Genomic DNA, 10,780 nt, shown 5'->3' with positions numbered 1-10,780 from the left:
ATGGGAGCGACCTCGTCCAAACCACAATCTTCTGATTTAGGCTCCAACACTTGACAGCTTAAACAGCTTAAACTTTCCCATTTTACATTAAGAGCTACTGTGGTTATATTTGGCTCGTGCTTTGCTTTAGCTAATTTTATGTTATATATATAGTTTTTTTTAAACAGTTCCAGTATTTTAGGATGAATTTTTGATTACATAAAATGTACTGTAATGGCATACTGCTTTCGCTCGTCCTGTGAGAAGATGTGCACATCATTCGGATTGTTTCAGATGTGTGGGTGGTTATCAGGCTTCCGCAGAGGTCGATGTATCTGGGAGACATCTAAGACGAGCAGGTCAGAGGTCTCCCAGCCCCCGGACTGGTTACGCTGTCCTTGATAACCGTTAGTATAGATTTTGATGTTACGTCAAAGCCTGCTCACCACTGGCAACCGCTGGACAATAGGGTACTGCGTCATTGGGACCACTCTGTACACTGTTATCGTAGTCAAAGCCAATTTCGCAACTCAGTGACAAAATGCTTCACAAGGTGATTCACTGTCCTTCCCCTTTACCACTACGTGATCTCTTCAAACAAGATGATACACAGAATCATCAAAATTGCTCAATATATTGAGATAACGGCACACAAAGGTCTTTGTGAGCAGGCAGCATTACATCTACACAATCTGCAGAAGTCTCACACAAAAAGCAGTCACGAGTCTCCACACACACACACACACACACACACACACACACACACACACACACACACACACACACACACACACACACACACACACACACACACACACACACACACACACACACACACACCACAGAATTTACTGGGTCAAGTTTTCAGGTGAACTCATCTCAGCTTTTCTGAAAAACCATCGCACATCTTGTTCTCTGCATTTATGCTGACGGAAAACCACATGAATGCAGCAATGGCTTTCAGAAGCCACATGTGGTGAAGTGTCAGTACTCAGCATGCAAGCAGTTAGGCACAAAACACACATGAATAAATCCTTAATCCTGTCTGATCAGAATTGTCATATCATTTTATTTTGTCTCATTACAAGCTCACTAAAAAGAACATTTTAGTGAATTGGATCATGGTAATTTCAAACATCCTGTTTCATCAATTCTTACCATGAAAGAAGGCATAAGCAATAGAGGTTTTTTTTTCATTTTGATATTAGATGTGTCCTTGGACATGTTGAGATGCATCCAAGAGGTTCTATCATTCTTTAAAGGAATTGGCTTCACAATTCATTTAAAGAACACAATTCCTGTTGTGAACAAGCTCAGGCGGTAAACTATAACAAATGTGGTTTCAATCAGTAGAGCAGGTGCTTTTCTAATCTTAAGGTTGTCTCTGTCCATGCATTGAAGTGTCCGTGTGCAAGGCACAAAAGCTCCAAATTGCTCCCAGTGGAGGTTGAGTACCTTGCATGGCAGCCATTGGACATCCGTGCGTGTGTGTGTGTGTGTGTGTGTGTGTGTGCGTGAGTGGGTAAATGGGACTGACAGTGTGTAGGTCTGTGAGACTGCTGAAGTGGTGAAAACGAGCCATATAAGTGAGATGCAATCAGCAAAAAATACTGCTCCTGCTGGTAAGAGTTCAGATGAGCACTTTGAAAGACAGTGGAGGAACAGGAACATGAGGAGTATGGTGTTACTACAGAACCAGCTGAGAGCACAAACACAGAGGAAGTATGACTTGCAACACATAAATAGGTGTGCTTGTTAGATCAGTTGGTGACTCTACTTGTTCATATGCTGAGGGCTGATTGTGTGTGTCTCTCTGTTAACCCTATAATAGGCCGGAGAGCTGCACCTCATGCCCTTCTCCCAATGTCACCAAGAGTGCAGTGCAATCAACTATAACTACATGGTGAAGTGAGTAGAGGATGGATAGATAGCAGATTATCTAGGAATTATATTATATCTTGTTATATTATTCCCAGGGCATGGGTGCCTGGGTATTATTAATGATAGTGCTAGATGTTTTATGAGCAAGTATTTAACCTACCCATGTCATGTATGCAGCCAGCATAAAGGAAAGAAATTCAAACAGTTTTCTAAGTGTTTCTTGTTAGAATTTCAATCACACATGACTAATTTAACTGTTTTCTGATTGTGTGTGATGACAATGGCTGATGGCTGCCATATACAAGGTAACAAATGTCCAGTGTGAATGATTTGAGATTCGAACGTGGTGAGATGAGGAACATTTGATGTGCATTCACAACCATACTATCGCAAAAACAACTCCAGATAAGTGTCTCGATTGGCTATTTATTATACATGTTTGTCCCAGATGAATACAGATTTACAGCCACAGTTTGATATCCATGACATCAACAGATCACAAGTCAAACTATCAGCCCTAATTTTTGTCCCAGTCTTTTTCTAGTCACTCCCTTCAAGGATTTCTGGCACCACTCACACTGCCCCCCCCCCCCCCCCCCCCCCCCCCCAGCAGTTTATGTCTAATTCTTCTTCTCCTCCTTTCACCAGTGCTTTTCGTTTTCTGAAAAATTGTGAGTGTGTAGGGGGGGGGGGGGGGGACGGGGGACGGGACTCAGTGAGATCCATGTGGGCATAAGGACCGTTTACTGATAACACACTGCGTGACCGATTGAACATCACAGTTTGTGTTCAGTGCCTGAATCAATTACGTTTCCACCATCCAGCACCCTGCAGTCTTTCTTCTGACGGCCAAAAGTGCAAATGCAAGCTGCCGTCATCCTGCAGAGCCTGCAGTGAGTTAATCTGAAGGTTTTTTTACGCCTGCAGAGGAAACCACAGCTGGTACCACGAGGGGCAAAAAAGCCGCACTGGCATTACTGTTAACAGCCAAGATTCCACTGTATCTGTTGTCTGTCTTGTTCACACAATATTGTGTCATCCTTTGGGAGAAGAGACACAAGGCAGTGAGAAGAGTAATTTCCTCCAATCTATCCAGTCCAAACATTCCTTTCTGTGCCTCTTCCTGTCCATGACCCATCCCTTCCTCTATCTGTCCACATCCTCCGCTCCCTGCCACACCTTCGAATCCTGAAGTATCCATCCCTTCTTATCAGAGCTCTTCCTCCTCAATAAACCCTATAATCTCTCATATTTCTCTTGTAAATAAACAACAAACTCCCCATCCACTGTCTCACTTTGATCTGGTATCCTCACTGCATCACTGGTTCAGGAAGGAGTGAAATATTTTGGAAACCTTGTTCTTTTCTTCTTTTTTTTTTTTAATATACCAGAATATTTCAAAGTTGATGCAATGAAAACGTTTTTCTGTTCACTGTGGAGCTAAGACATAAAAGGAAGGGCCAGAGACAGAGAGCTGCAAACAAGGCAACATCACAAGTTCATTCGCACACGGCAGCGCTGGTTATTTAAGAAACAGATTTGAATTTTTTCTCAGACATTCCTGCAGGAAGGTACTTAAAACATCCATCATGCAGCTTATCCGTCACAGAGTCGACGGCTGCTGGAGCCAAATAGAGCTGAGTCTGCAAATACAGAGGGACAGACAGTCACACACTCTCACATTCACACCCACGAGTAAATTAAATTTACCTATTTAACTTAATCATATGTTTTTGGACTGGCAGAGAAAACTAGAGTGACCAGGAAAAAAAAAAAAAAAACCCACACAAGGAGAACATGCTCACCATGAAGTGGAAGCGCTAATAACTAAACCACCAGGCAGCTACTACTGATTTTCTTTTTAGAATGAAACTTCATTATTTTAATAAAGCACTACAATTGCACTGCTTTCTAGATCCATCCCTTAGGTCAAGAGAACAAGTCGAAAAATGTAGAAAAAAAAGAAAATGCATTTAATGAGTGTGATTGTCGTCACCCGGTGTCTTTGGTACATGTATGGCAACTCGTCTGTGTTCTGTGTGTTTGGGCTTTCTAGTCTCATCATTATCTCCTGTCATCTCAATGACTATAGATGTTTGGGATTTGGAGTTTTTCTTGCTGGAATAAAATGGTTCGCCATGCAAGGCACTCAAACCTTCCAAACCAGCCACTGGGAGCAGTTTGGGGCTCAGTGTCTTGCTCAAGGACACTTCAACATGTGGACAGATAGGGAATTCTTCCACGAGGTGCTGTTCCACCGACTGCGGCGTCTGGTGCCGTGATTCCTCCTCAAGCAAACCCTAACAGAATTACACAGAAGACAGCCAACATGCCCCAAGGTCACCGGGTGAAGACGATCACACACTTGTGCACAGCTGAAACACATCAGGGCAGGAAACTGAAATCAGACACGAGAAGAAGTCAAGGGAGCCAGAATCTTCAAATAATTGAAGATACCAAATGCAAAGCTAATTTATTTCATAGAAACACAATCACGTGCTCTCATCAATTAAATGTTTTTTCTAATATTTTTTATTTTTTTATTTTATTATTATTATTATTTTTTTAATCATTCTGTATTAACTCCCTTATGGATCTATGACAGCAAAGTGCTGATAGTGAACATTTCAAAGCAGCCATCCTCCACTGCTTCCATCTAAAATGTCAGTTCTTGTGATACCTTCTCAATATTTGCTCACAGGGCTGACATTTTTATTCCTCAGGTTTTGGCATTTACAGAAATTTTTTTTTTTTAATTTATTGTCAGTCAGGAGTAGAGCCTCCCTTGAACTTTAATTGCTTATATGACATCCTCGCAACTACGTGGACAAACCAGGATGTTAGAATAGCCTTTGATCATCAGCTGATCGAATACACAATGAGATAACATTAGAACAACTATTTTTGCCACTTGCTGGTTTTGTTTAATTTTTCCCTCTTTGAAATCAATAAAGAGTAACAAGCTGTGTCACGTACTTTACAATTTTTTTTGTAGGATGTATTTTCCACAAGTTTTTTTTTTTTACAGGTGAGACGATTTTGTCGAAAAAATTATTACTTTCCGATAAAGCAACATTTGTTTTATCCCGTGTTTGCTGTTTCATTTCACATATTCTGTGCATGAATAAACGTATAAAACATAAACTCTCATTGTAGTGTGTTGTATAGTTCAGCTGGATGTTTGGCACGGTGCACAGTGTATCCTGTGTATAATGTGCAGCGCCGGCATTGAGACCATAATGTACAGTTTCCTGTTGTTACATCCATCAGTCGGCTTTTTAATAACTTGTCTTTGATAATAGCAACGGTGATTATAGTGTTATGATCAGAACTGAGGGAATAATCTAAAGAAGCACTTGGATAATCAAATAAATATATCATCAGCAATGACATATTGCATTCTGATGCTTAGTAGCGGGACGTTTATGAGATGTGTGGGGGGTTGAAGACACTGGGAATATAAAACATTTTTAGTCAGAGTTTATTGCTTTTTTGAAATTTGAATCAAATTTTGCAATGGAAATTACAGACATTATCCTGAAGAGGGAAAAAAAACAATAACTATCTTACTGTAATGTCATATCAAGAAAGCCAAATGTACAAACCTGAGATTACTTTACTCGACTACAGTTTGAGTGCTGAAGTCAGAATCTTTCAAATTAAGCAATTCCACACTCGACCCATTTAAAAAAAACAGCCTTATAGAAGATAAAGTTTTACAATAAACGAACTGCCTGTCTGTATGATTATTTCACGAATAATCGCTCAACCATTAATTCACATTCCTCTTCTTGAGCTCCTTCACACAGACCCCTTCCATTTGAAGTAAAATGTACAGTTTTACTTCATAAAATGCACTATTGGACACAAAGAGTAAAAATAAAATCAAAATCAAAATATTATTATCAGATTGTTACATTTTATTTGTTTTGGTTTGAGTACCTATTTGCCTCTTAATATTTAATATAATATAATAGAATAGAATAGAATAGAATAGAAGCACCCCCTAGAGAGCATTCACTGTTCTATTTTATTTTATTGACATTTCACACACATTTTACATGCATTTCAAATGAAAGATAAGTTCTTTACGTAAAACAAAAAAATCTATTTCCTTTATAGCAGGTCCTTAAAAATATTTCTTCTCTTAATATTATGTTTTAATGTTCTCTTATATCTGTGCTCACACTCTCAAAATAGAGATATTTAAAGGAGAAAAAAAAATGCCCATGGACATGATAAATGGTGACTTTTCATCAAGTCATAAACTGTATTCTTTCATAGATGAGTGCATCTCCTTTCATTTTCTCGCTGTCATCCCAGACACTGTGTTTTCACAGCCTCGTCACAGCTGCCTGGCAGGACAGCCGTGACGACAGATGTGGTGATTAGTGGGGTCAGCTGAGGTGAACAGAAGAATGCAGGGTCACAAACTCTGAATCTGTCTGATTGAGAAAATGAACTTGAGCTGCGCCCCTCTTTTTTTACCCCTGGCACAAACGGAGGCTTCATGCTATCACTGCCAAAGTTCAACTATGTGGGTATTTACGTGTGTGCTGACAGGTGTGTAGGGGTGAACTGAAAGGTCTGCTTTTTTACTGATCAGGAATGAGGCACACGAGCAGAAACATAAACAGGCCTTCTGCCAGACGGCACTTTATTTTCCCTCCTTCTCTCCTCCATCCTACCATCATTGTTGCTGTTGTTCTCGCTCTTCCATCATTCACACTCTTTCATTTTTCCTCCCCTCTGTCACTCTCTGCTTTCCATCATAGCTCGCTACTTTCATATCCTCCCTCCCGTCATTCATAACTGCTCTTCTCTCCTCGCCGAACTTTTGTACTCTTCTCTTGATCCTCGTCGTCATTTTTTTTACCCTCGTCTCTTCATTTCGCTTGTTCCATTTGTCATCTCAAGTACTATTGGTAATCAGTTGTCAGCAGTTTTGTTTTTTTTCCCCCTGAATGCATCAAGTGTCCTTGACTAACACCATCAAGCTTTTACAAGTGGCCACTTTAACCCAAAGATGAATCAATTTTAACAATATTTTCCAATGATAACTCAAGCGACTGTTGTTGTAGCCACAAAAGTGTGTTTAGTGCTTAGTACTCACATATCTTGGTTCTTCCATGTAGAGTTTGCATCTTTTCCCTGTGAGCCTGTGGGTTTCAGGTTTCATTTGAGGTTAGTGATCCTAAATTGCTGGTGTGTGATGGACAGTCCAAACGGCCTTCGCCTCATAATCACTTCAAAGCAGCTCCAGCTCCAACTGACCATAACTCAGATCCAGCAGTGTGGAAGATAGATGGATACTCTTCATTTCTCATACATATTTACTGAAAAAGAGCTCATAATGTCATGAGTTCTACTGACTTGGGAACTCGATCACAATAGAAATGTCTGGCGTGAGGTCGACTGAGACTTGCAGGTCTTTGAAATAAGTTGAGCTTTAATGCGACAAGACCCTTTAATTCCTCATAAAGAAGCTCTATCTTTAATGGGATCTTCCTGTCTGGTTATACCACTCACAGGAATGAGAGTCTGTGTCAGGATGAGAGTCTTATTCCTTCAACAGGGGTCACCACATCAAGGCGCGTTGTCCTTTCCGAGGTCAACCAGGATTTGCGTCCAAATCAAAACTCATTCAGATGACATAATTGAAAGGTATGTGAAGTTTGACAGGATGATTTCTGTACTATTTGTCTTTGTTTGACAATTTCACTGATATACAGACAACTTTTCTTTAAACTTTATTATCTTTTCTCACATAAACCGTTAAGAGTCGCCGCCTCATTTTTAAGATATTTGCTCTTAAAGTCAGAGCTGAAGTCAAAACATTTGCTCCAAATAGTTTAGAATTTGGAGAAAGCATCCAACACTTGGATTAATATGACAACAGTACCTGTTCCCAGTTGTTTCTTTAAAAAATTGATGAATTATTTTGTCAAATATTGTCAGAAATTGTCTAAAGTTGCCGTTTTTTGTTGCACGAACAGTTCAAAACCAGAACACATTATCAAATGTATCATATACAACCATAAACAATGATTCCATAATATTTATGACGTAAAAGAGAGTAGAAGGTTATATTCAGAGCATTATATTTGTTTTATGCCTTTGCTGCTTGATCTCAGCTTTATGTTAATTAATGCATTTTCAGTTATTATTTCACAAATTTTCCTTGAGCCTTGGCTTGTTTCTCCTCTCTGTGAGGAGACATCATTGCTGGTGCTATCCTGGCATTTCTTTTTTACACAGAACAGACTCAGAGAATTCCTGTCGGTCTAAACACAGCTGCTTCAGCTCCTCTGGAAGAGAACCAATGCTGTCAAAAAAAAAAAAGAAGAAAGAAAGAAAGAAAAAAATTGCCTCCACACCCAGATTTCAACCAGTTGAGAGAGAGGGGAAACGACACACAGCCAAGGATGATGTTCAGAACTATGCCGTGTGTGTATTTCTATAGAATGTTGTGAGCGTCAAGCCATTCGCAACCGAATTGTTTGTCTCCGCTGGCTTTGAAGACAAATGTCAGCCTGTAAAGTCGACATTGTTATCACGGTAAGAAATCACAGAATCAGTCTCCTGTGTGAAAAATGACCCCATCGATAGAGCAGAATAACAGACAGCGGCAGATGCCCTGGCTCAAAGATGGTCAGGATAGTCATCATCTGATATGCTGGAAAGCACACAATAATAATTAAAAAAAAGAAAAAGAAAAAGGAAAAAAGCCCAGAGAGAAAATTACAAATCATACAGTGATAGAGTTTCGACCAGTGGGGGGTGAATGTATTGCTCAGTGCTTATCTGACTTTCCGTGGACATGAGGTGTGGTTTGTCTTTTATTAAAGTAAAGAAGAAGAATACATTTGATTTATCAGCCATACCTTAATCGCTCATAAATCTAAGAAAAAAATCGGGGTGTGCACTGCAACCTCTGAGCTTTGAATTGTATTTTATTAATAATAAATCTGTCCGTGGAGAACAGGAGCCTGACACCGAGAGCCCACTCATGACCCTTTAACCCTAGGAAGTGGGCTCGATCAGTTATTATTACTTAGAGACACACAAACAAAACCAATACACAATAGCCGTAACCCTACCTTCAACTTATCTCATTTCCTGACAGACAATACACAGACACACACACACACGTACCAAGAATTTTGTCTTGACCCATTTTTTTTTTTTTTATCTTTAAATGGGAAAAGATTCCTCACAACGTGACAGCATGTATTGACTGGTGTCTCTATAATCCTATAAATATTTTTAAATTGAACACCCGGCCATATTCTAAGAAGACACCTGAATTTACAATACGCTGAATTATCTTGAACGTTCAGGAAAAATGGCTATCAGACATTTTTATAGCTCTAAATCCTTTTGTCTGTTTCATTATCTATTACTCACGATATGACTCAAGGCAGTTAGATGGCCGACTCCACCTGTCTGAACCCCTCCTTCCTCCTGATGGAGGAGGACAGGGACCTCGCGTGGCAGCATCTGTGCATGAACGTACTTTGATTACATTATCTAAGTGAAACCCACTTTAAAAACACAGTTTTATTCTTTCTCTCTCCGTTTTATGAACTATTGTCAAAGCAGCAGTGCTATGAAATCACAGTGAATTAAGTCCATTTTCTTTTTTGAAATAGTCCTCTGATTATGAAGGACGTTATACATGTTCCTGGGCCTCTGGGCTTGGTGTGTTTATGAAGAATAACACTCTTATATTATAAATAGAAATTAAATGATCATGTGTTCACTGTATTTTACCCTTGTATACAGAAGTTTATATTTATTAGATTTATTTAATCTATTTAAAAGTGTTTCTGTCTTAATCAACAACTTCATATGTTGCTCTCCATCTGTTGAGGGAACAGTTCGGGAAACTTTAGTTAAGTAAAGTTCACATTGCTTTCACTTTCTCATATACAGATTTATTCCCTTAATAATATTGTTACCTTCAATAGCAACATAATGTAAATACACCCTTAAGAGTGGTGGCAGGCTCACTACTGTGGTATTTATAGGCTGCTGCTGTGCCACGCTTCCCATAAAGTCTCTCACTTCCCTTCCAAGAAGACGTGTGTTCTTGCGAAGCTGGCACGACACCGTCTGAGTTTGCTTCATCTCTTGTATTTTTCCGTGTTATTTGCTTCCGTGTCTGGTACTTTTACACGAGTGCAGACACAATGGATCAACGGTTTGACCTGAATCAGCAGTGTCCTTCCAAACATATTGTCAAAGAACGGTCCTCCTGGTTAAGTGTGTTGCCCCGTCTACTGTCGTACAGAGACAACCAGCCAAATTTCACCCGTCTGGGGTTGTTGGTCACAGAGATTCAACAAAGTCCTGAAACTACCCCTCTTGCTGTGACGAGATGCGTGTGGTCTTCTGCTGATGTCGTACGTCAAGCTTCAAGGTTTGACGTTGACAACGTGCGGTCAGAGTTGGTTTCCTGTACACCTCGGTTGTGACTATGCTTATTTGGGTTAATGTTGCCTTTCTGTCATCTCAAGCCAGTCCCCTCTGCCTTCTGGCATCAACAAGACATCTTTGCCAAAAAAAACATAAAAAAATATCTGGGAGCTGGAGACAGTTTTTTTCTGGAACCTTGCAGATCGTTGTGTGTGGAAAATCCCACAAGATCAGCAGTTTCTGAAATGCTCAGACCAGCTCGTCTGGTACAAACAACCACGCTCCATTCAACATCTGTCCAAATACATTGAGTTACTGCCAGTGTGATTAGCTGATTGGTTGAGTACTGAGTGTTTGAGCAGGTATATGAAGTGGCTGCTGATTGTGTATTGACAACTTGAGTGGATTTTTATTTACATCTTTGTCTTTTACCAACTACACTATGCGAGTTATGGGTTCATTCTAAATAGTACGCTTGTTTTAGCTTCCTCTCAGTCACTTT

Source organism: Blennius ocellaris, assembly GCF_963422515.1.
Source record: "Blennius ocellaris genome assembly, chromosome: 14".
NCBI lineage: Eukaryota > Metazoa > Chordata > Actinopteri > Blenniiformes > Blenniidae > Blennius > Blennius ocellaris.
The sequence above is the reverse complement of the archived record's forward strand: the minus strand, read 5'-3'. Positions refer to the sequence as shown.